The sequence below is a fragment of the Chiloscyllium plagiosum genome, unplaced genomic scaffold (genome assembly GCF_037043375.1).
Source record: "Chiloscyllium plagiosum isolate Xiang-an unplaced genomic scaffold, Cpla_swu_hap1 HiC_scaffold_40, whole genome shotgun sequence".
Lineage (NCBI taxonomy): Eukaryota > Metazoa > Chordata > Chondrichthyes > Orectolobiformes > Hemiscylliidae > Chiloscyllium > Chiloscyllium plagiosum.
Window position 1 is genome coordinate 27,409,288 of NW_028270178.1, and position 23,340 is coordinate 27,432,627.

General features: G+C 42.5%; 1 pseudogene; it reads left to right on the forward strand.

Moving 5' to 3' along the window:
• Nucleotides 1-1,623, forward strand: part of LOC148138418 (NACHT, LRR and PYD domains-containing protein 3-like) — a 106,228-nt pseudogene extending 104,605 nt beyond the window's left edge.
• The last annotated feature ends 21,717 nt before the right edge of the window (nucleotides 1,624-23,340 follow it).

The following is a 23,340-nucleotide window of genomic DNA, read 5'->3' on the forward strand; positions in this document are numbered from 1 at the left end:
TGGACAGTGTGGAAGAGAGTTACAGGTTGCAGGGGTACTTGGACAAACTGTAGAATTGGACTGAGATGTAGCAAATGGAGTTCAATGCAGCTAAATGTGAGGTGATGCACTTTGGGAAGAATAACAGAAGGCAGAGTACTGGGTCAGTGGAAAGATTCTTGGTAGTGTGAATGCACAGCGGGATCTTGAAGTCGCTGTACATAAATCCCTAAAAGTTGCCACCTAATGGATAGTGCTGTTATGAAGGCATACAGTGTGTTAGGTTTCAATGGTAGAGGGATTGAGTTCCTGAGCCGCAATATCATGCTGCAACTATCCAAAACGCTGGTGCGGCCATACTTGGAATATTGTGTACAGTTCTGGTCTCAATATTTCGGGAAGGATGTGGAAGTATTGGAAAAGGTGCAGAGGAGATTTACCAGATGCTGCCTGGTCTAGAGGGAAGGTCTTATCAGGAAAGGTTGAGAGACTTGAACCTCTTCTCATTGGCAAGAAGAAGGCTAAGAGGGGATTTGATAGAGACATACAAGATGATCAGGGGACTGGATAGAGGAGTCAGTGAAAGTCTTTTTCCTTGGATTACTACTGCAGCGTGAACGAGAGGGCCTAACTGCAAATTGCGGGGTGATAGATTAAAGACAGATGTCAGAGGCAGGTTCTTTACGCAGAGAGTGCCAAGGGCGTGGAATGAACGACCTGCTCATATAGTCAACTAAGCCACATGAGGGAGATTTAAACAATCCTTCGATAAGCACATGGATGACTTTGGGATAGTGTCGGGGGGAGACCTGAGAATAGTTCAGAGGTTAGCGTAACATCGAGGGCCGAAGGGCCTGTTCTGCGTTGTATTGTTCTATGTTCTATGTTCTATGTACCTTTATCAGAGGTGGTGAAAGAAATTTCTGCGTTTGTCACCTGAAGTGGGTATATCAACTCAAAGTGATGCACTTCGGAAAGAATAACACACCCGCCGGATCCTAAGGACTCCTGAAACAAGTTGTGGCGGGGTTAACAAACTGTACAGTGTATTTGGATGATGTAATGATCTTTAATAAGTTCGAGAACGATCACATGCTTCAGTTGGCAGAGCTTTTCGAACGACTACGAGAAATAAAGCTGGTAACAAACTTAAACAAATCCCAAGTGCAAAAGCACAGGTGAAGTTCTTGGGTCCTAACATCGATATGGAAGGTTGACCCCACGGAACGCAACGATGAAGTCCATCGATGAATTTCCACGAGCAATCTCGGAGAAAGATGTGCTTCAGTTCTTCGGTCTCAGCGGATTCTATCAGAAGTTTGTTCCCTGTTTTTACAGTGTAATTTTACTGTTAACCAATTTCGTGACGAAGAACACAAAGTTTCGGGAGTCAAAACAACGCCAGTAGGCATTCGACCATTTGAAAGTAGTATTGATAACCAACCAGTTTTAGCTACAGCAAACATTTCGAATCTTATTAACATTGTCGTCAATGCTGGTGACATAGGCGTTGGAGCTGTATTGCTGCAGGATGTTGATGATGGGTTTGAACTGTCAGTTGGTTACTTTTCAAAGAAACTCAACATCCACCCGAGGAAATACGTCAAAATCCGGAAAGAAGTATTGAGTTTGGTGCACGCATAACAACATTTTAATGTGTATGTCATGAACAATGTGTCGGAAATGATTATGTACATACATCAAAATCCATTTGCTTTCTTATAACGCTTTAATGAGAATAATATGAGACTATGTCATTGGAGTCGTATTTGCAGACATTTAGTTTAAGATGTATACATGCTGCGGGTCTGAAGAATGTCATTGAAGATTCATTATCGCAGATTTAACGGATAAAATTTAGATTAGATTTGCATTTATACAATGGTACATATATATATATATATATATATATATATATATATATATATATATATATAAAACAGTTAAAATGAACTTTGATTTCAGTTATCTGTATGTTACGTTCATGTGTTTAAAGCATCGAAAATAGAAGGCATCTTTTGTTTATGATGGACTTTTTTCTAAAGGGGAGGTGTTTTGACGTTGTGGATACATTATACCTTCAATAGAGTTGAGGTTGGCAAGGACTTATCAAGCACACAGAGTGCTGTAAGATTTAAAATGTACCCTTTGGTCGAACAGCTGGCAGTGGATGTGTTGCTGAGACAGAAACAAATTCCAATTATGCCCAGCATAGCAAACTCAATCAAGTTTGAATTTAGTATTTTGACAATATTAAAATCAATTAAATGATGCGATGTTTCGGGGTATACATATCAGATAGTTTGCACAGTTAGCCAGAGTGTCAAAGAGCAGCAAGCCACCAACTAGTACAGACCGCCAGCGGAACTGCTTTCTAAAAGGTACCTTTGTCTAGCAAACTCCTGCGAAGCAGAATCCCTGAGAAGCAGAAAAGAAAACAGAAAAATCTACAGAGGAAACTCGGTAATGCTGATTGGTTTTGAAACTTTTTTTTTCAAAATTGTAATCGGACTTTTTAATCAGATCAACATTGTAGAAGCGGAGATAAAACATAGGCTTAAGAGGAAGGAATAGTAAATAGTTATTAGTTAATATTCTCTGTTAGATATAAAGAATAACGTTGTTAATTTTTACTTAATGTAGTGACTTTTGGGATAATTCTCTGCCTACCAAATTTTAAAGTATTTTAGCACGAGGTGAATCTTTCGATGTTGCTGGTTTACCTCGTGTCATAACAGTGTGTGAGTGTGCGCCCATACTTCACTGCGTGTGAGGGAGATGACGGTGGTCGTGTGAATTTGATATATTTCTGTTTCTGTTTCCGTCTCATTCTTTTCATGCTTGCTTATTGGGTTGTCTTCTGTCTTTGATCACTGACTCTGGCATTAGCTTACTTACAGTGTGGAAACAGGCCCTTCGGCCCAACACGTCCACACTGAACCGCCGAAGCGCAACCCACCCATACCCCTGCATTTACCCCTTACCTAACACTACGGGCAATTTACCTGACCTGCACATCTTTGGACTGTGGGAGGAAACCGAAGCACCCGGAGGAAACCCACGCCGACACGGGGAGAAGGTGCAAACTCCACACAGTCAGTCGCCTGAGGCGGGAATTGAACCCGGGTCTCTGGCGCTGTGAGGCAGCAGTGCTAACCACTGTGCCACTGTGCCGCCCACTCCTGTTCAGCTAACTGCTTTGTCATTCTCTATTTAGCTCTCTCACTCCCTTTTTTTTTAAAATAGGGCAGTTACTCTTACTATCCTCCAAGTCATCAGAATTGTTCCAGATTCCACAGAATTTTGCAAGATGATTATCAGAATCCAAAATTTCCCAGGGCACTATCTTTAGCACTATGGGGTAGGAAAGTATTACGCCCTAGTGATTTGTCAGCATTTAGACCCATTAATTTCTCCAATTTTTTTTTCATAATGGATTTCCTTGAATTCCACCCTTTAACTAAAGCCTTGGCTAGGGAATATTTCTGAGAGGTCATTTGTGAAGAAAGAACCGCAATACATGGTCAATTTTTCTACGATTACTTTTGTCCCTTCCTTTTACAATTTCACATATATATGATTTTCATTGATTCACATTTGACATCACAAATCATTTTTATTTTCTTCACATATCTTCACAAATCTTTACAGTCACTTTTTAAATTTTCCTTGCAATTTTATTCTCACGTTAGATTTTTCCAGTCTTGACCAATCTTTTCGTCTTTTCCTTCTGAACTCTTAACTTTTCCCAGAACCCAGGCTTGACAATTTGTTTCTAACCACTTTATCCATCTCCTCCTTGAATCCAATAGTATTCCTAATTTCTGCTGCAAACCATAGATGAGACATTGTTCCTTTCTTTAACTTCAAAAATATAGGTTATTCCAAAAGAACTTCATATGTAGATGCTGAAGCACTTCGTATGTTTTTTACAGTAACATGTAAAGTAACAAAAAAACGATATTGACTCAATCCAGGAAACAAACCAAAGGCATATAATTACTTACACAAGATGACATGCACACTCAATTGAGGCATCAGGAGGGTCGGATAACTAAACAGACGCCCATCTAACTTCAGCATAATGGGTTCAGAAATTTGTACTTCCCTATTTGTGGGCGGCACGGTGGCACAGACCCGGGTTCAATTCCCGCCTCAGGCGACTGACTGTATGGAGTTTGCACGTTCTCCCCGTGTCTGCGTGGGCTTCGTCCGGGTGCTCCGGTTTCCAAAAATGTGCAGGGTCAGTTGAATTGGCCATACTAAATTGCCTGTAGTGTTAGGTAAGGGGTAAATGTAGGGGTAAATGTAGGGGGATAGGTGGGTTTCGCTTCGGCGGATCGGTGTGGACTTGTTGGGCCGAAGGGCCTGTTTCCACACTGTAATCTAATCTAAATCTAAAATCTATTCTGCTTTGGCTGAAACAGCCCGAGCTTTGCTGCATCCCTGAGCACGTGGTCCTGAACTTTGTGACAGTCTGCCACATTTGTTCAAGGTCAACTCCTTGCTCTGGTAGCCCAATCAATTATAAGCAGAGCAATGTGCGTCTTTCACCGAGCTGTTAGTCCTCAAGGCATTAGTGATGGTTTCTTGACCTGTCTCGAAGGTCAGAGACCGAACAACACAGAATCGTGCGCCACGGAGATGCTCCAAACGCACTTCAAACAAAAGAAAGAATGGTAGATTATTCGAGAATTCCTTTGCAAAAGCACATTGCAGCAGGCAATGTGTGACAGTCTCTGTGCTCATGCAGCCACTTCGACGACAGAGTGAGCTGGTGGGAAGAGTGCAGGTGGACATGAAGGACCTCACAAGTAATCCCCTTCTCACCACCAGACAAGTCATGTCTTGGTGCTTGTTGGAAAGTTCTGAAGATGAATGTTTCTGCCAAATGACTTTGACATTTGCCTGTTGTATTGCTGCGTCAATACTTATTGCATTTCATATCCACGTTTCTTAAGTAATCCAAGATGGAGGACGGAAAACACGTCTGGCTGTTACAGGCTTTTCATTTTTTGAGATATTTCAGGTGTTGGAGCTGATTTCCTCAAATTCCAGGACCAGCAATAACTGTTTTGCATGTTGTTGCATTGTTGTTGAACTTTGGGATAAAAAAATGTCAAAACAACTTTAAAATAGAGAGGAACAGGCAAAGGAAACACTTGGTGAGGTCAGTGTGGGAGAGAGACAGAGAAAGAAACCCACATTGCTAACTGCACAGCAGTGAAACTGCACAGTTACTGCCTTCGTTGTTTGAATTCATGTATCGCTGGTCATAGGAGTATATCTAGGAAAATTAACACACAGTGAAGTTCACAACTAATTGTGGAGGAACCTGTTTTGGAGAGGTCATACCACAGAGACATAAAAGTGAGGAGTTTTAAGTGTGGCCTTGGGGAGTCTGCAGTACTGACTACAGTGGATTCATTCTTCATTATATGTTTTATTAAGGTACACCTCTTGATTAAACTTAAAAACATAAGACGTAAGTATGAAGTTAGCCTGGAGGAGTTTTTTTTTAATCAAACAAGATTGAAGAAACAAAACTGGCCCTTAGTAGAGCTGTATGCTCCTCTTGTCTGATGTGCGAGTTCAGAGAGAGTTTTACGTGTTACTGGAGATTATATCTGCAATACATGCCTTTGGTTGCGAATCCTATCAGATCAAATGGAACAGTTGGAGTCACAGTTAGAGGCAATGAGAAACTCACAAGGGCAAGGGTGTGTGATGGATTGCAGTTATAGGAAGGGAGAAGAGTCACAGATACAGTCACATAGATGGATTAACTCTAGGAAAGGTAAGAGAGATAGGAAGGCAGTGCAGGAGGCTTCTGTGGCTATCCCCGTTTCCAACAAGTATGCGCTCTTGGAAAATATAGGTAGTGATGATTTCTCAGGGGAAAGTAGCACAAACAACCAAGATTCTGGTATTGAGACCGGGTGCATCAGGTTCCAAGAAGTGTGTTAGGGGACTCTGTAGTCAGAGGCACAGGCAGGCGTTACTGTGGCTAGCAGCGAAAAATCAGAACGTTGTGTTGCTTCCCTGGTGCCAGGATCAAGGATGTCTCAAAGAGGATGCAGCATGTTCTCAACGGGGAGACGGTCCAGCAGGATATCATTGTGCACATTGGAACCAATGACATTGGAAGGGAAAATGCTGAGATTCTGAAGGGATAATACAGAGATTTAGGCAGGAATTTAAAAAGGAAGTCGTCGTAATATTTAGCTTACTCCCAATACTCCGAGCTAGCGAGAGTAGAAATAGGAGAATAGAACAGATGAATGCACGGCTGAGCAGTTGGTGTATGGGAGAAGGATTCACATTTTTGGATTATTGGAATTCCTTTTGGGGTAGAACTGACCTGTTCACGAAGGGCGGATTGCATCTAAACTGGAAGGGGACTAATATACTGGCAGGGAGATTTTCAAGAGCTGCTCAGGAGGAAATAAACTATTCAGGTCTGGGTGGGGTAGGACCCAGAGAGATAGTGAGGAAAGAGGTCAATCTGAGACTGGCACAGTTGAGAAAAGAAGCGATCCAAGCACTCAGAGCAGGCAGGGACAAAGCAGAGAAGAAGGTAGGACTAATATAATAAACTCCATTTATTTCAATGTAAGGAGACCAACAGGGAAGGCAGACGAAGTTAGGGCATGGTTAGGAACATGGGACTGGGATATGGTAGCAATTACAGAAACATGGCTTAGGGATGGTCACGACTGACAGCTAAGTTTCCATGGCACAAATGCTACAGGAAGGACAGACGGGAGGCAAGAGAGGAGGAAGAGTGGCGTTGGAATAAGGGCTAGCATTGCAGCTGTACTGAGCGTGGATATTCCCGAAAATACATCCAGGGAAGTTATTTGGGAGGAACTGAGAAATTAGAAAGGGATGATCACCTTATTGGGATTGTATTGAAGAACCCTAATAGTCAGAGGTAAATTAAGAAACATATTTTTAAGGAGATCTCAATTATCTCAAAGAATAACGGAGTGGTTGTGGTCGGGGACTTTAACTTTCCAAACATAGACTGAGACTGCCATTGTGTTAAGGGTTTAAATGGAAAGGAACTTGTTAAGCATGTGCAAGAAAAGTTTCTGATTCAGTCTGTGGATATACCTACTCGAGATGGTGCAAAGCTTGACCTACGCTTGGGAAATAAGGCAGGGCAGGTGACTGAGGTGTCAGTGGGGGAGTACTTTGTGGCCAGCGATCAGAATTCTCTTAGTTTTAAAATAGTGATGGAAAAAGATAGGCCAGATCTAAAAGTTGACGTTCTAAATTGGAGGAAAGCTAATTTTGACGGTATTCGGCAAGAACTTTCAAAGACTGATTGTGGGCAGATGTTTGCAGATAAAACGACGGCTGGAAAATGGGAAGCCTTCAGAAATCAGATCACGGGAGTCCAGCGAAAGTATATTTTTGTTAGGGTGAAAGGAAAGTCTGGTAGTTACAGGTAATACTGGATGACTAAACAAATTGAGGGTTTTGGTTAAGAAAAATACGAAGCATATGCCTAGTAGAGTCAACATAAATCGAGCGACCCCTCAGAAAAGTATAAAGGCAGTAAGTGTACATTTCAGAGAGAGATCAGGAGGGAAAAAAAGGGGACATGAGACTGCTTTGGGAAATAGATTTACGGAGAATCCAAGGTGTTTTTACAAATACATTGACGACAAAAGGGCAACTAGGGAGGAAATAGTGCACCTCAGCGTCAGTAAGGCGGCCATTCTGTAGAGCCGCAGGAGATGGGGAGATACTAAACAATGCTTGCTGTGAAAAAGGACGTGGAAGGTATCAGATGTGGGGAAATAGATGGTGACATCTTGAAGAATGTCCATATTGCATGGGAAGAAGTGCTGGACGTCTTAAACGCATAAACGTGGATAAATCCCCCGAGCCTGGTCAGGTTTTTCCCACAGAACTCTATGAGATGCTAGGGAAGTGATTGCTGGGGCTCTTGCTGAGATATTTACATCATCACTAGTCACAGGTGAGGTGCCAGAAGACTGGAGGCGGGCTGGCGTGATGACAAGGTTTAAGAACGTTGGTAAGGACATTACAGGGAACTATAGCTCAGTGAGCCTTGCGTCAGTGGTGGGCAACTTGTTGGAGGGAATCCTGAGGGGCAGGATTCACTTGTTTTTGGAAATGCAAGGACTGATTAGGGATCGCTAACATGGAGTTGTGCGTGGGAAAACGTCTCAAAATTGATTGATTTTTTTGAAGAAGTGTCAAAGTGTAAATGAGGGCAGAGCAGTGTACGTGAACTATATGCACGTCAGTAAGGCATTTGACAAGGTTCCCCATGGGAGACTGGTAAGCAAGGTTAGATCTCATGAAATACAAGAAGAACTAGCCATTTGGATACAGAATTGGCTCAAAGGTAGAAAACAGAGGGTGGTGGTTCAATAACCTCATTGTGAGGATTGGTAATAAGGAATATTTGGTGAGGTTGTTTTTCAGATGGCAATCCTATGAAGTTCCACAAATATCGGTGCTGGGTCCACTACTTTTCGTCATTAATATAAATGATTTGGATGTGAACTTACGAGGTATACATAGGACGTTTGCAGATGATAAAAAAATTGAATGTGCAGTGGTCAATGAAGAAGGCCACCTCAAATCACAACAAGATCTTGATGAGATGAGCCAATGGACTGAGGAGAGGCAGATGGCATTTAATTTAATAATACTTATAGAGGTTTATAAAATCATGAGGTCCTTGGATAGTGTAAATAGACAAGATCTTTTCTCTGAGGTGGGGGAGTTCAGAACTAGAGGGCATAGATTTAGGGTGAGAGAGGAAAGATATAAAAGAGACCTTCAGGACAACTTTGTCACTCAAACAGTGGTGCGTGTATGGAATGGGCTGCCAGGTGAAGTGGTGGAGACTCGTACAAGTGTAACATTTAAACAGCATCTGGGTGGGTATATGAATAGGAAAGGTTTGGAGGGATCTGTGCGGGGTGATTGCAAGTAGGAATAGATTGGTTTGGGGTATCTGGTCGGCTTGAACGAGTTGGACGAGTTTCCATGCTGTACATCTCTATGACTCTAATAGCGATTATTTCCAGCCTTAGTCAGTGTTGAGCAAGGAGTTCAAAATCACACAACATCAGGTTATATTCCAACAGATAACCACTTGATGAAGGAGCGGCCCTCTGAATGCTAGTGCTTCCAATTAAACCTGCTGGACTTTAATCTAGTGTTGTATGTTTTTCATCTTTGTACACCCTAGTCCAACAATGTCATCTCCAAATCTTGAGCAAGGAGCCTTGCCTTCAGATGAGCTACCAACAAATGGCCTCATCCCTTCAAATTCCCAGAAGTCAACATTGAGTCTTTCTCTCACTCTGTTCATTGACACAATTATTTGCCTCCCTGTTGTATTGCCTTCCAGTATCACTTCTCTCCACCTCACCAAATATTCCTTAATCTCAATCCTTACTGTGAGGTCATTGAACCTAACACAAATTCCCAATCCTCATACTTTCCCTTTCCCATTTGCCTCGGATTTTACAACTGCAATAGTGTGGACTGACGTAATGCCCATCTACTTTTGTTGTCCTCACATGAGAGGGGATGAATGGACATCTGTTGTTCCCATCTGCCATCTCAAAATGAGTTAAATTGTCTCCTCAAATTCCTCTGTTACAGTTTCAAGAGGGTCTTTGTTTTTCTTCATTCAGCGTCTGAGGGCGTCGCTGGCTAGCACCATCATTTATAGCCCATCCCTAATTGCCTAGGGGGCAGGTAAGTGTAAAGCACATTGTTGTGGGTCTGGAGTCGCATGTAGTACTGACCGGGTAAGTATGGCTGTTTCCCTCTCTGAAGGGTATGAGTGAACCAACAATCGGTCATCATTAGCCTCTTTAATTCTAGACTTTTATTGAGTTCAAATACCACCATCTGCTGTGTCCGAGTCCCCATAAAATTATTTGAGTCTCTGGTTTGACAGTCCAGTGATAATTTAACCAGGCCATCGTCTCAAGCTCTGAGTGGCCTCCTTCGGTCTAATAGGCTGGAGAATGGGCTAAACAAAACCAAAATAACTGCGGACACTGTAAATCTGAAACAAAAAGAGAAATTGCTATTCATACCCTCAATTTATTATCTGCATAATATGCTCCCTCATCCCAGTTTGTCATCCTGACGACCCAGGCCATTGCATGAGCCAAACCTCTCACTTTGGACTACATCGGACTGCTCCCACACCGGTAATGATCCCCTTCAACTTCTTCCGTCAGAGAGAAGGTGCAGAAGTCTGACACGCACACACCAGCAGGTTCAAAAACAGCTTCCGCCGAGCTGTTATTAGACGACTGGATGTGCTCGCTTGACTCAACTAATGCTGATCTTTCTAACACTGATCGATCTTGTACACCCTGTGAAATGTGATCTGCATGCCTCTGTTTAAATCATTTGTTCTGCACCTCCTTATTTCGTGTGATCTGCCTGTTCTGCTCATAAACAACACTTTTCACAGTATTTCTGCACATGTGACAGTAAATCAATCAAATCGAATCAAATCAAACTCATTCATGCCGATCAGATATCATACATTCTCCCATTTGTCTCATATCTCTCGAAACTCTTCTAATTCTTATACCCTCAGAGACTTCACAAAGAGAACGTGAACAATACACCAGAAATGATGGGAAGCAGAGGAGATAGAACTTTCACTGACTTTTCGTTGTTTGTATTCTTTTATTAAAATGTGGTTTGAGATGTGGTTTGTGAACTGTTTGCTGAGAATAACTCTCAGCCTTTGAGATACCTTGTGGTAAAAGGACCAGACCATACAATCTTTGTTTGTTTGTGAAGCCAGGCCATGGGGCTAATCGTCAGATGAGTCTTACTTAAAAGGGTTTCTACTGATACAGCGACCACCGGGAAGAACATCCTGAGCATCAGCAAATCGCTTTATGCCAGTCTATATGGCATGAATGGCACAGACAGCGCAGCTTCCCAGTTGTTTTTGTCCTCTACTACGACGACAGCAGACGGGAGAGTCTGCACCAGCAGTTACCTCTGGAGGAGCTGCCCAACGCCGTCAAGTCCTTAGAAAAGAATGCAATTTCCAGAACTGCTTGCCTACCACCTCAGTTGTTTTTACTTTGTGGCACTTAATTAACCTGGACCTGCTGGAAGTGGACAACAGTGTGCTTCAAACAAGTAGCATGTGTTACTCCAACAAGAAAGTTACCATCCCGCTCATCTACAGTTAGAAGGAGGACAGGGAGGCGTGACAACCAATTTCACTGCTAAATGCAGTTTACAGAATCCTGCCTGAGATCATCGCCAACTAGGTCAGATCTGCTGAGGGATCAGTGATTCACCCCGAGAAGAGCTGTGTTCTACTGTACAAGATGATCTCTGAAAGCCGAGCGCACCTCAGCAATAAAATTGCCTACGTGTGGGATAGTGAGTTTGGAAACATGCCTTATCAGCCTGGACCAGGAGACGGCCTTTGACAGGAAATTGCAAGCCAACAATTGTGATGTACTCTTCAAAACTGGCTTTGCGATGAGAGCTGCAAGTGGATTCGACTACACTGCACCAACAGCATTGCCTATCCACTGAGAACTTAATCCATTTTTGCCCTTTTATGCATCAGTTCCTTGTTGTTCTCTTTACTTAGATTCAGGGGTCTGAGTTTCAAATTCAATTTCTTCATTCGCCATCTTAATAAACAATTTGAGCATTATGTGGTCTTTCTTACCAAATACAATAAAATTGTTACATAATGCTGTCTCATTTTGTCCGTTTTTTTTTGCAAAAATACATATGAAATTGCTGCATGCTTATACCTCTGCTCTTCTGTCAATCTAATGCGGCGATATGGAAAACATTAGCCCTCTCAATGTGCATTGTGGCTTTAGGTTCTTGGGCGGTTGTGAACAGTTCAAAATATTGATGTATTCCTTCAGTCTGCTTCTGAACAAATACCTCATACATCATCATAAATACAAAGTAGAAAACAACTATGTTTCGACAATAAAAGTATCAATTAACCCATATGCCACTGAGGATCTTCGAAAATAAAGAAGTGGCGGACTGGTAAGAACTCTGTCCTTAAATCTTTGAAGCACGGGAGGGAAGTATTTGATCCTGAAGACTAGGATTCAGAAGCACAACATCTTAAGAGATCCAGAATGTGATTCTGCTGCTTGTCTACTTCCCATTTCCAGCTTCATTTCCATCAAAACTGAGTTTACTCCCAAATTCCCAACTATCTGACAGGTCTGATTAAATATTACCCGACAACTGTCGCATGTCTCCCCATCTGGGTGTTCCACAATTCAATTAAAACAAACGAAACGCAATGTATTCAGATCGCTCCATCCTGAGAAACATTTCCAAACATCGAGACGTCGAAAGCCCTTCCTCCTGGAACCAAAGTTTCCAGCCACACGTTCTTCAGCCTAATGGGCACTCAGAGTCATCCAAGGACAAGCTTTTCAGTTTCTTGCCGGATTTGTTAATTTCTACTTTAAGAAATGTATTGTTTTATTTCTCCTGGTAATTATTGTCATGAGGTCAGGTAGCTGGACCGTATTGGAAGTGAAATCCCTGATTGGGGCGGTTACTCAGTATCAATCAGGGATACCTGGCTGATTCTAAAGGGTGAATGTCAGGGATATTGAGATGCTGAATACCTGACTCAGTTAGATGCTACTGTCACAGGCTATGTATTTGTAAATAAGTTCTGATTAATGACATGATGCAAGACTCTGAACGTTTAATGCCCCATCAAACATAATTGGTCCCAATATAGACCAGGACCTCGCGCTCTTCACTTTTGACAGTCTCCCGGTCCCACTCCTGTACCAACTACAGTCCCGCCTTCCTCCAAAAAAGTGCTAACTTTGTTATGAAACGTGCTTAAGACTGATCAATGTTGAGGCAATATATCATTCTCAACTGTGTCATGTCAGGACAGATGCTTCTGAAGGAGTCACTCAGTAATTTTACGTTTATCCACTGTGTCACTTGATGTTAAAACAGCATTCGCTTCGATGTATAGAAACGAAAAACGAAACAACAAAAAAGTGGGGATGAGTTGTCCATGTGCATTTGAATGCAGCACCAATTGACCAGAATAATCGCTGGCGAACGAGGATTCAATGATGAAGAATAAAAACGAGGATTCAATGATGAAAGGATCTGAGAGGAGTAAATGTTTCACAGAATAATGGCACGCGCTGATATTTAATGGATAGAAAAATGCCTTGTTACCTCTTAATTTAGGACAACAGAAAGCATCAAGACATTTATTGAGGCCTGAAGTCTTTCCAAGGCTGAAGTGAAGGAAGCATGCCTCACATGTCTGTGCAATATGTTGCTCAGGCTATGACTTGATCACTCACAGTGAACCTGCCCTTCCTCTTTCCAAAATTCCCATGACTTCCTTGTCTTTTACTGTCTCACCTGGCATTGTATTATTAGCAAGTCTAACACACGGTCTCATCATGTCAGTCACTGGTAGAAATTATGAATACTGTGCCCCAAATAGTGATCCGCAAATACAAGCCTGAGAACATGAAAATGAAACTATGTTCCCATTCTCTGTTTTCTCTCCTTTCCCAGTCCTCAGAGAAGACACATGCCCCCATCACTACTGGAATTAGTGAAAATATTGACGACCACGCAAACATTTCAGGAAGTTAACACTTCTGCACCTTTATGTGTTCATTTCCTTCGTTGGTCTCACCGCTGCATCTCCCTTCCAACTATTCTATCACTTCATCGGTCAGCTATCTTCGGTTTCTTAAGTGCACATGTGAGTACACTGCAGGGAACAGAGAATGACCCTCATGTCTGCTACAGTGGAACTCCTGCCTGCCTCAGAGACAGCTCTGAAATGTTTCCAGGACTTTCTCATTCCGCTAGGCAGATCTGTATTGATTGGAGCTTACATCAGCATCGACAATCAAACTCAGTTAGGACGAAAGTGAAGCTGGAAATAGAAAATTTGTGAGGAACGACAAAGCAACAAAAGCCATTGCTGCCTCCATGAAATTGTTGTGCTTCAGAATCCTGGCCTTTAGTATCAATCACTTCCCTCACATGTCCCACGGATTCAGGGGCAGAGTTCTTTCGGGAGAACTGCATTTTAATTTTGAGGAAAGCCACGATAAGGCATGCGTTTAGTGACACAGTTACTGTGGAACTCTCACCTTCATTATTTATTATTTGTGATGTTGTGGTTCTGTTCGCCGAGCTGGAAGTTTTTGTTGCAAACGTTTCGTTCCCTGATTTGGCGACATCATCAGAGCTTGGGAGCCTCCTGCGAAGCGCTTCTTTGATGTTTCCTCCGGTGTTTATAGTGGTCTGTCCCTGCCGCTTCCGGTTGTCAGTTCCAGCTGTCCGCTGTAGTGGTTGGTATATTGGGTCCAGCTCGATGTGTTTGTTGATGAAGTTTGTGGATGAATGCCAACCCTCTAGGAATTCCCTGGCTGTTCTCTGTCTGGCTTGCCCTATGATCCCATACATCAGAAGCATCTCGGAACTGACAGCCAGACTACTGCGACCCCTAGGACTCATAACGGCACACAAACCAACAGCCACGCTCAGACAACAACTCACCAGAACGAAGGACCCGATACCCAACATGAGCAAAACGAATGTAGTGTACAAAATACCATGCAAGGACTGCACAAAACACTATATAGGACAAACAGGAAGACAGCTAACAATCCGCATACATGAACATCAACTAGCGACGAAACGACACGACCAGCTATCCTTAATAGCCACACACGCAGACAACAAGCAACATGAATTCGACTGGGACAACACTACTATCATAGGGCAAGCCAGACAGAGAACAGCCAGGGAATTCCTAGAGGAATGGCATTCATCCACAAACTCCATCAACAAACACATCGAGCTGGACCCAATATACCAACCACTACAGCGGACAGCTGAAACTGACAACCGGAAGCGGCAAGGACAGACCACTATAAACACCGGAGGAAACATCAAAGAAGCGCTTCGCAGGAGGCTCCCAAGCACTGATGATGTCTCCTAGCCAGGGGACGAAACGTTTGCAACAAAAACTTCCCGCTCGGCGAACAGAACCACAACAACGAGCACCCGAGCTACAAATCTTCGCACAAACTTTGATTATTTGTGATGATGTGTGAGGTATTTGGGCATACATACCACATTGAAGCGGTTATCTTATCATATCTCACAGCATTGAGTTGACACAACAGCACAGATGTGAGCATGTAGCAATTTAATATACATTCTCCAAAAACTACTGAAACAATGCATTAGCATAATTTAACAATATACAGAAGAACTTCCATTATCCAGTATTCGATTATCCAAATTCTGACTAACTGGCAAGATATCAAGGTTCCAATGCTTAAGTAAACTATGTGATACAACATCTGACTTTCTCTGAAAAACTACGGACACAATGCAATAGCAAGATTTAACAATATATTTGTGTTGGGGAAGAGTGATCAAAAATGATCAAACTGTTTAATAAGATGGAGAATGAAGAAGTTTAGTCTGAAAATCGGGTTCTGTATCTGTGGAACATGTGAGGGATGTGATTGAAATATAATTGTGCAATGATGGATTGAGGGACTTCACTAATGAGATGCTCAGTGAATAGACAATGGCTAAAGAGGCTGAAACGTCTGAATTAATTACAACAATTATTCAGATTCCTCCAGGTCACCAATAGAACAGGAAAGGTGAGAATAGGCAGCCCAGCCTGTCTCCAGATTTGGTCGGGAATCTTTCTGATTTCCAACCTTTGATTGTGGCTGCAATAAAGACGTTGGTATAGAGCGGTCGGATGCATTAGAGTATATTCCCTCTCCAAAGCACATTTTAGAGAGGACATCCTGCATATAGGTTAGTGATATCCTATCAAAGGCATCCTCCTAATTGAGGCTGGTGAGACAGGCTTTCGGCTCCCGATGTCCTGCATGTAGGCAATCGTATCCCTCTGGAGTGTGAAATTCTCACGGTCATCCTGACTGGTACAGATTAGGGTTTAATCAGGGTAAATCGCTTTCTTTCAAGTAGACATGATCTCGCTGGCAAAGACTGTAGACAATTTTTTAAAATCTATTCTCTGCAATGAAATTGGCCATCAGATATCCCTCTCCTCTTTCTGATTGTAGATGAGGGAGATGATGTCTTTCCTCATGAAATCACACAGGTTACCTGTTTGAAGCAGACTGTCGTACACCAGCAGCAGGTCATAACCAATCAGGTCCCAAAGAGTGAATCGAACTCGGTCAGTAAGCCATCACTTCCGGGGAATGTACTCTTGTCTAAGGACTCGAGGAATTTTGTCATCTTATTCACTGATAACAGCTGGTCCAGCTTTTCCATTGTGCCGTCACCTGTGACCTCATTGAGTGAGGACTGGAATGACTGAGGGGCCGCACTGACTGTGGACTTCATGTCATGCAGTCTGATACCAAAGGATTTGCTGATCCTCAGGATCTCAGACTATGGTGACATTACGGAGCCTACTTCTTTCTTCAGACTGCTGAGCACATTGCTATCCCAGTGCACCTCCTTGAAGGAGAAACGTGAGCACATCTCACTCTTCTCCACAGTGTGGACGCTGGACTGGAAGATTATCGTGGAGGCTTCTGAAGTAAACAATGAAGTTTTCTGCTTCTTGACCTCCTGGAGATAATCCCATCAACCCCAACCGTCTGTAACAGGAGTAGATTCTGCACCCGTTTCTCGAGTATTGCTGCCTATGTCTGTCACCTTTAGAATTCCTTTGAGAATAAAAATTCTCTTGATCTTCCCCCTGAAAGATTACAACCCGTCTGATGGATTTCTCCACATTTCTCCAAACCGTGGAACCCCTTTTGATTTCATCCATATCTTTTAGGATCAGCCGTTGCCCGTTCAGATTCCACGTTCCTTTGCTGGCCAGCAGGAGGCAGGGTTAGAGAAGAACACTGATTTGACTTTGATGGATTGACAGAAACCAAATCCAGCCTCTCTCTTCTCAATTCACTGGTGAAACAATCAGGTCCTTGTCAATCTCCCTTGCCCTCATCGTCGTGAAGATTCTTTTTCAGACAGCGGTGGTGACAGGGCAGACAGCGTTTAGGATCCTGAGCTCATTTGCTTCTGATCACCAGGCCGGTCACAACTTCTTTCTTCTTTTCACTTACGTCTTGATCTTCTCTTCCTTGTGGAGGTGACGATGCAGTAATACGCCATCAGTGGTGTCTACAGCAGCAGCGTTGTGAACCTGAAACTGGGATCCTGGTGTCGTTTGTTGTGTCAGTATGATAGTCCCCGGTTCACAATCCCATTATCCTGATTGATTACATTGAACAGGTGTTAATGAGACAGTGCAACTGATGTATTAAACCAGGAAGCTTGCTGAATTTACTGCCAATCTCAGTCAAGCCAGGCAGATATAAAAACAATCACCTTGATTGAACATTGAAAGGGTTGTTGATGAGATATTGCCACAATATTTGGGTTGGAGCAAGATCTGAGTTTCAGGAGAACTGTTTTTGAGACAGGTCAATTAAAAAGGGTAACTATGAATATCAAATACTGTCTTAGGCAACATGCCTCCTGTGACAGAAACTGAATTAAAGTTATGCTAATTACGTTGTTACGTTATAATACTGCTAAACCACTGCAATTGAAATGACCTGAATAAATATCTAAAAGAAGATCAGAAATCGCACTAAAACTTGTGGTTTCAAAAAAATTAGATGATAACCTGGTGTCCTGTGACTTCTGACCATGTCCACTCACGTTCAAACCAACATCTCCACGTCATCCCTAAAAGAAGCCACTCAAATCAGCGGTAACCCACACACTCTTCAGAGAATATCAGCACAATGAAGCAGCAACCTTGAGAGTAGGAAGAACAACCAAAACTCCTTTTCAACGAGCTTTAATCGAGGATTTTAAACTAGTTTGTGGGCATCGATATTTCAGAACTGGAAGATTACTCCCGATATTAGATAGAAAGACTGGTTTTGTACATTTGTATATTTATCTACCTTGAATTCCAAAGACAATGAACCGTGTTTCACTACTAATGTTAAACGAGGTCCAATAAGTAAGCACATTGATCAGAACATACGGAAATGAAGCTTACAGGGGATAATATCAATGCCTACAGGGAAATTGTCATCATGCTGATTAATCATTTTATCTCAGTGTTTTCCAGGAGGAAAACACAATCAACAAGTAACGTTTCACTACTGTCCTATCGGAAAGGAAACTGTCGTCCTTACCTGGTGTAAGGTTTATGTGACTCCGGACCCACAGCAACGTGGTTTGATATTAACTGCTCTGTGGAATAGGCATTAAATGCTTCCCTAGACAGTGAAGCTCTCATCCCATGTATGGCCGCATAAGTCTTGCTGCAGTTATAGAAAACACGTTTGAGATCTCACTTGACGCACTGTGGGCAGAGCCAGCCACCACCACTTTAGGAAAGATGTATTGACCTTGGAGCGATTACAGCGTAGATTTGATAGAATGATACCTGGATTTAGGGATTTAGTTTATAAGGTGGGACTGTACAAATCGGGCCTTGTTTCTCAAGAAATTAGGAGACAGAGTAAATAAAAACAAATTATTTCCACTGTTTGGGGATTCTTGAACAAAGGGACATAGTCTGAGAATTGGAGCCAGTGTGTTCAGGAGAGATATTAGGAAACACTCCCCCACTGTGAAGCTGGTGGATGTTTGTAACTCTCTTGCACAAACGGCATGGATGCTGGATCGGTTGCTCATTTTAAATCTGAGACAGATTTTTTTTTTGTTGGGCGTAGGTATAAGGGGATAAGTCACAACTGCAGGATAATGAACGTACAGATCATCCATTGACTGCTGGAACAGGCTCGGGGTGGAGGGGGGCTGAATGGTCTGTTATTATGTCCCTATGACTATTAATCTCCTCCCAGAGCTTATCAAAGGCATTGACATCCTTCCTAAAATGTGGTATCCAGCAGTGGGCAGAGCTCAGTTTAAACCCATTACAAAGCATCCGTTTTTCAAGAGTTCAGATCAGCTCGCTTTTCCCAACTGTGGCTGAAACAGTGAGTAATAAAGGTTTAGCAACATTTCCCTTACCTTTGTGCTGCAAGAGGAATTTGTACGGCTTTTTGCAAGTCTACCAAACCTTCGTAGCCACTTTCTAAATTAAAAGCATAACTCCAAGTCTTGATGTTAATATGGTCTCTCCAGAATTCTGTGACTATATTTATATTATCGCTCCTTACCAACCAGATTAAAGTTTTCTCACTTCCTGCATTATATACCATTTGCCTGCCCCTTTCACTGGTTAACAGTATAAAATGCTGACAGAAATATCTCACTAACTGGCAGTGAGTAGCTGCAACATTTGGAATACTGCAAGCAGCCCTTATTTAAAAATACTGTTCAACAGGAGAACAAATAGACAGAGATGTGATAACTTCAGTGACAGAATTTGTTTTTAATTCAGTGGACAAAGCATTGCTTAGTTTTTAATGATTGAATGAGTATGCTGTTGGCATAGACATACCCAGCAACACTGGAATTGGAGGAGGCCATTCAGCCTCTTCTCCAGTTGCTTCCAACGGGACAGGAGGTCACGGTGGCACAGTGGTTAGCCACACTGCGCCAGAGACCCGGGTTCAATTCCCGCCTCAGGCGTTCTCCCCGTGTCTGCGTGGGTTTCCTCCGGGTACTCCGGTTTCCTCCCACAGTCTAAAGATGTGCAGGCCAGGTGAATTGGTCATGCTAAATTGCCCGTAGTTCTAGGTAAGGGGTAAATGTAGAGGTATGGTTGGGTTGCACTTCGGCGGGTCGGTGTGGACTTGTTGGGCTGAAGGGCCTGTTTCCACGCTGTAATGTAATCTAATCTAAAATTCCGCTGCAATTTCTCTGCACAGCTGCTGCCAGACTTGCTGAATTTTCCCAGCAATCATCTGCAATTCATTTTCTTTCATTGAGTCCATTCTCCAGTCTGTAAAACAAGAAGAGACCGCTCAGCGGAGGGAGGCAATGGCCTACTGGATTTATCGCTGGACTGTTAATGAAGGCATCTGAGGGGCCTGTTTCAAACCCCATGCGGTGGATGGTGGCATTTGAAGTCAATTGAAGTCTGGAAATGAAACGTCCTAGGAAGACCGCAAATCCAATGCTGATCATTGGTTCACTTGTGTCCTTGAGAGAGGGCTACTACTGTCTTTAGCTAGTGTTATGGACTAGACCAGATGACTGAGAACATTCTGAAGCAGCCCTGACCATAAGTTTGTAAGTTGTTTCGGTAAGTGGACAGTGAAAGTTATCTAGGTTGCCTGCCAGGCTTAAAAACAGACAAAGAAAGTCAATTCACAAAATTACACAATGCAACACAAAGAACAGAATAAAAAACGCTACAGAACTCAATATATCCAAACGAGACTTAATTATGCTGTTCCGAAGATAGACAGCAGTCAGCGAAAATGTCTCTGCCCTTTGAACTTCAACCTTTGACCCCATTAGGCAAACACCCTTAAGAAACAGTAAAAATGCAACAGATGCAGATAGGTAGAAGTTAGAAGGGCAGAAAGAGTTTTGCATCCTGTTTCCACACAGCTGAACTCTAAACAAGTTCTGGGCTGAACTGCTCAGCTCAAACTGACCACTCCTTTTTCATTATACAGGTCACTTCTAAAACATGACCACTTTGGCCTGAAATCTCATCTGTTTACATGTAAACAAAAATCCTGTTCATCTCTGTGCCAAATTAGTCACCCCGCAGCCGGGATCAGATTACAACTCCTTCGGAAAAAAAAGATACGGTTACAGTATCCTTGAGAAAATGAACAGCTTGTAGATGGAAAGGGACCACCTTTGTGACAGTTTTTCCCTTATAAAATATGAACCACCAATGTCAAAAGATTGCTTCATTTTTAAAACCCTTCAAAACTCCGGATAGTACTCAAAAAGTATGCATACTAACGATACACATGCAAACATGCAAAACCACATCCGAATTCAGGTCGTGGCACACCCTCTACTAAACACTCCTGTATCTCATTCGAGTTTTGACAACGCATAAGCAGTCACGTTTTCGCAAACTGCCAAATGCACACTTGTCAAATTGAATGGCTGCAACAACAAGCTCCATTTAAACAGTCTGGCATTTTTGTTGTTAATTTTTCTACAAACGTCAATGGGTTGTGATTAGTGTATATGATTGTCTCACATGCATTGCTGGTAAAATAAATTCTGAAATGTTTTAATGCCAACACCAAGCTTAACGTTCCTCTCTCCATCATTATTTTATTTCCTTTGATGAATGTTTAAATTCATAGAAAAATATCTGATGGGTATTTCTATCATGTCATCATCCTCCTGCAGGAGGACTGCATCGACATCCATATCACTAGCATCGATAACTAACTTAAAAGGATTCGTGCAATCCGGTGTGACTAATACTGGGGCAGTGGTTAGCACAGTGTTTAGACTGTCAAATGCCTTTTGACTGTCCAATGTCCTTTAAAATGTCTTGCCTTTTTATCTGAACAATTTGGTGAGTAGAGAAGCCACACTCCAAAAGGTCAGCACAAACTTTCGGTACAATCCAATCAATCCCAGAAACCGCAGTAATGCTTTTTTCGTCGACTGTGTGGGAAATTCCCCAATTCCCCATTCCCAAATGCAAATTTCGTTTTTGCATCCCGTGGGGCCATTTGTTCATGTACAATAACATGGCACAGGAAATGACTTGGGTTTTGGAAAATTCACTTTTAGCTAGGTTTACCACCAATCCTGTATTCCAAAGTTGATCAAAGAAGTCCGATAAATGCTGTAAATGTCCCTTCCATGAGTGACTAAAAACCACCAGGTCATCAATATAAACAACACAATTGCGTAATCCAGCAATGAACTATTTTGTCAGCCTCTTAAATGTGGCTGGAGTGTTTTTCATAGCAACTGGCATGACTTTGAACTGAAATCATCCATTTGGTTTTATGAAAGCTTTCCTCTCCCTGACAGAGGTATTTGCCAGTGGCCTCTGAGCAAGTCCAAATTAGAAAAGTAACTTTTACGACACAGTCCTTCAAACGTGGAATTTGATATGCATCAGTCATTATAATTAGATTAGATTAGATTACTTACAGTGTGGAAACAGGCCCTTCGGCCCAACAAGTCCACACCGCCCCGCCGAAGCGCAACCCACCCATACCCCTACATTTACCCCTTACCTAACACTACGGGCAATTTAGCATGGCCAATTCACCTGACATGCACATCTTTGGACTGTGGGAGGAAACCGGAGCACCTGGAGGAAACCCACGCAGACACGGGGAGAACGTGCAAACTCCACACAGTCAGTCGCCTGAGGCGCGAATTGATTACAATGCTGTGAACTTTGTGATAGTCCACACATAACAGATGGGTACCATCTGGCTTCGGCACCATGACTATGGGTGTGCCCCATTCATTGTAACTCACTTCAATTATGCCATATTGGAGCATGTGGTCTAACTCCTTCTGAATCTGTGCCAACTTTAGATGGTTATCCCATTAGGATGCTGCTTAATCGGAACTGCATACCCTATGTTTACGTCATGCACAATTGGGTGAGAACTTCCATGTTTATTTCCTCATAGGATAGTCATTTCTCATCTGCTTCCATGGGATAGTCATAACTCTTTCAGGTCATTTCGATTTTATTGGATAAGCCTACTCAATAATTTATCTCAATTTTTGGCAACTTCCTCTCTGTCCAAACTGATTTGAGGAATGTGCAATTTAGAGTCCTCAGAAATTGGTTCTTCTTTCTGTGACATAATTATTAACACATTAAGGACAAAAGGATAACGAGGGAGACAATAGGGACCCTCAAAGATCAGCAAGGCGATCTTTGTGTGGAGCCACAGAAAATGGGGGAGATACTAAATGAATATTTGCATCAGTATTTACTGTGGAAAATGATATGGAAGATATAGACTGTAGGGAAATAAGTGATGACATTCTGAAAAATGCCCAGATTACAGAGGAGGAAGTGTTGGATGTCTTGAAATGTTTAAAGGTGGATAAATCCCCAGGACCTGATTAGGTGTACCTGAGAACTCTGTGGGGAAGCTAGAGAAGTGATTGCTGGGCCTATTGCTCAGATATTTGTATCATCGATATTCACAGATGAGGTGCGGGAAGACTGGAGGTTGGCAAACCTGGTGCCACTGTTTAAGAAGGGCGCTAAACACAAGCCAAGGAACGATAGACTGGTGAGCCAGACCTCGGTGGTGGGCAAGTTGTTGGAAGGAATCCTAAGGGATTGGATGTACATGTATTTGGAAAGGCAAGGACTGAGTCTGGATAGTCAGCATGGCTTTGTGCTTGGGAACTCATGTC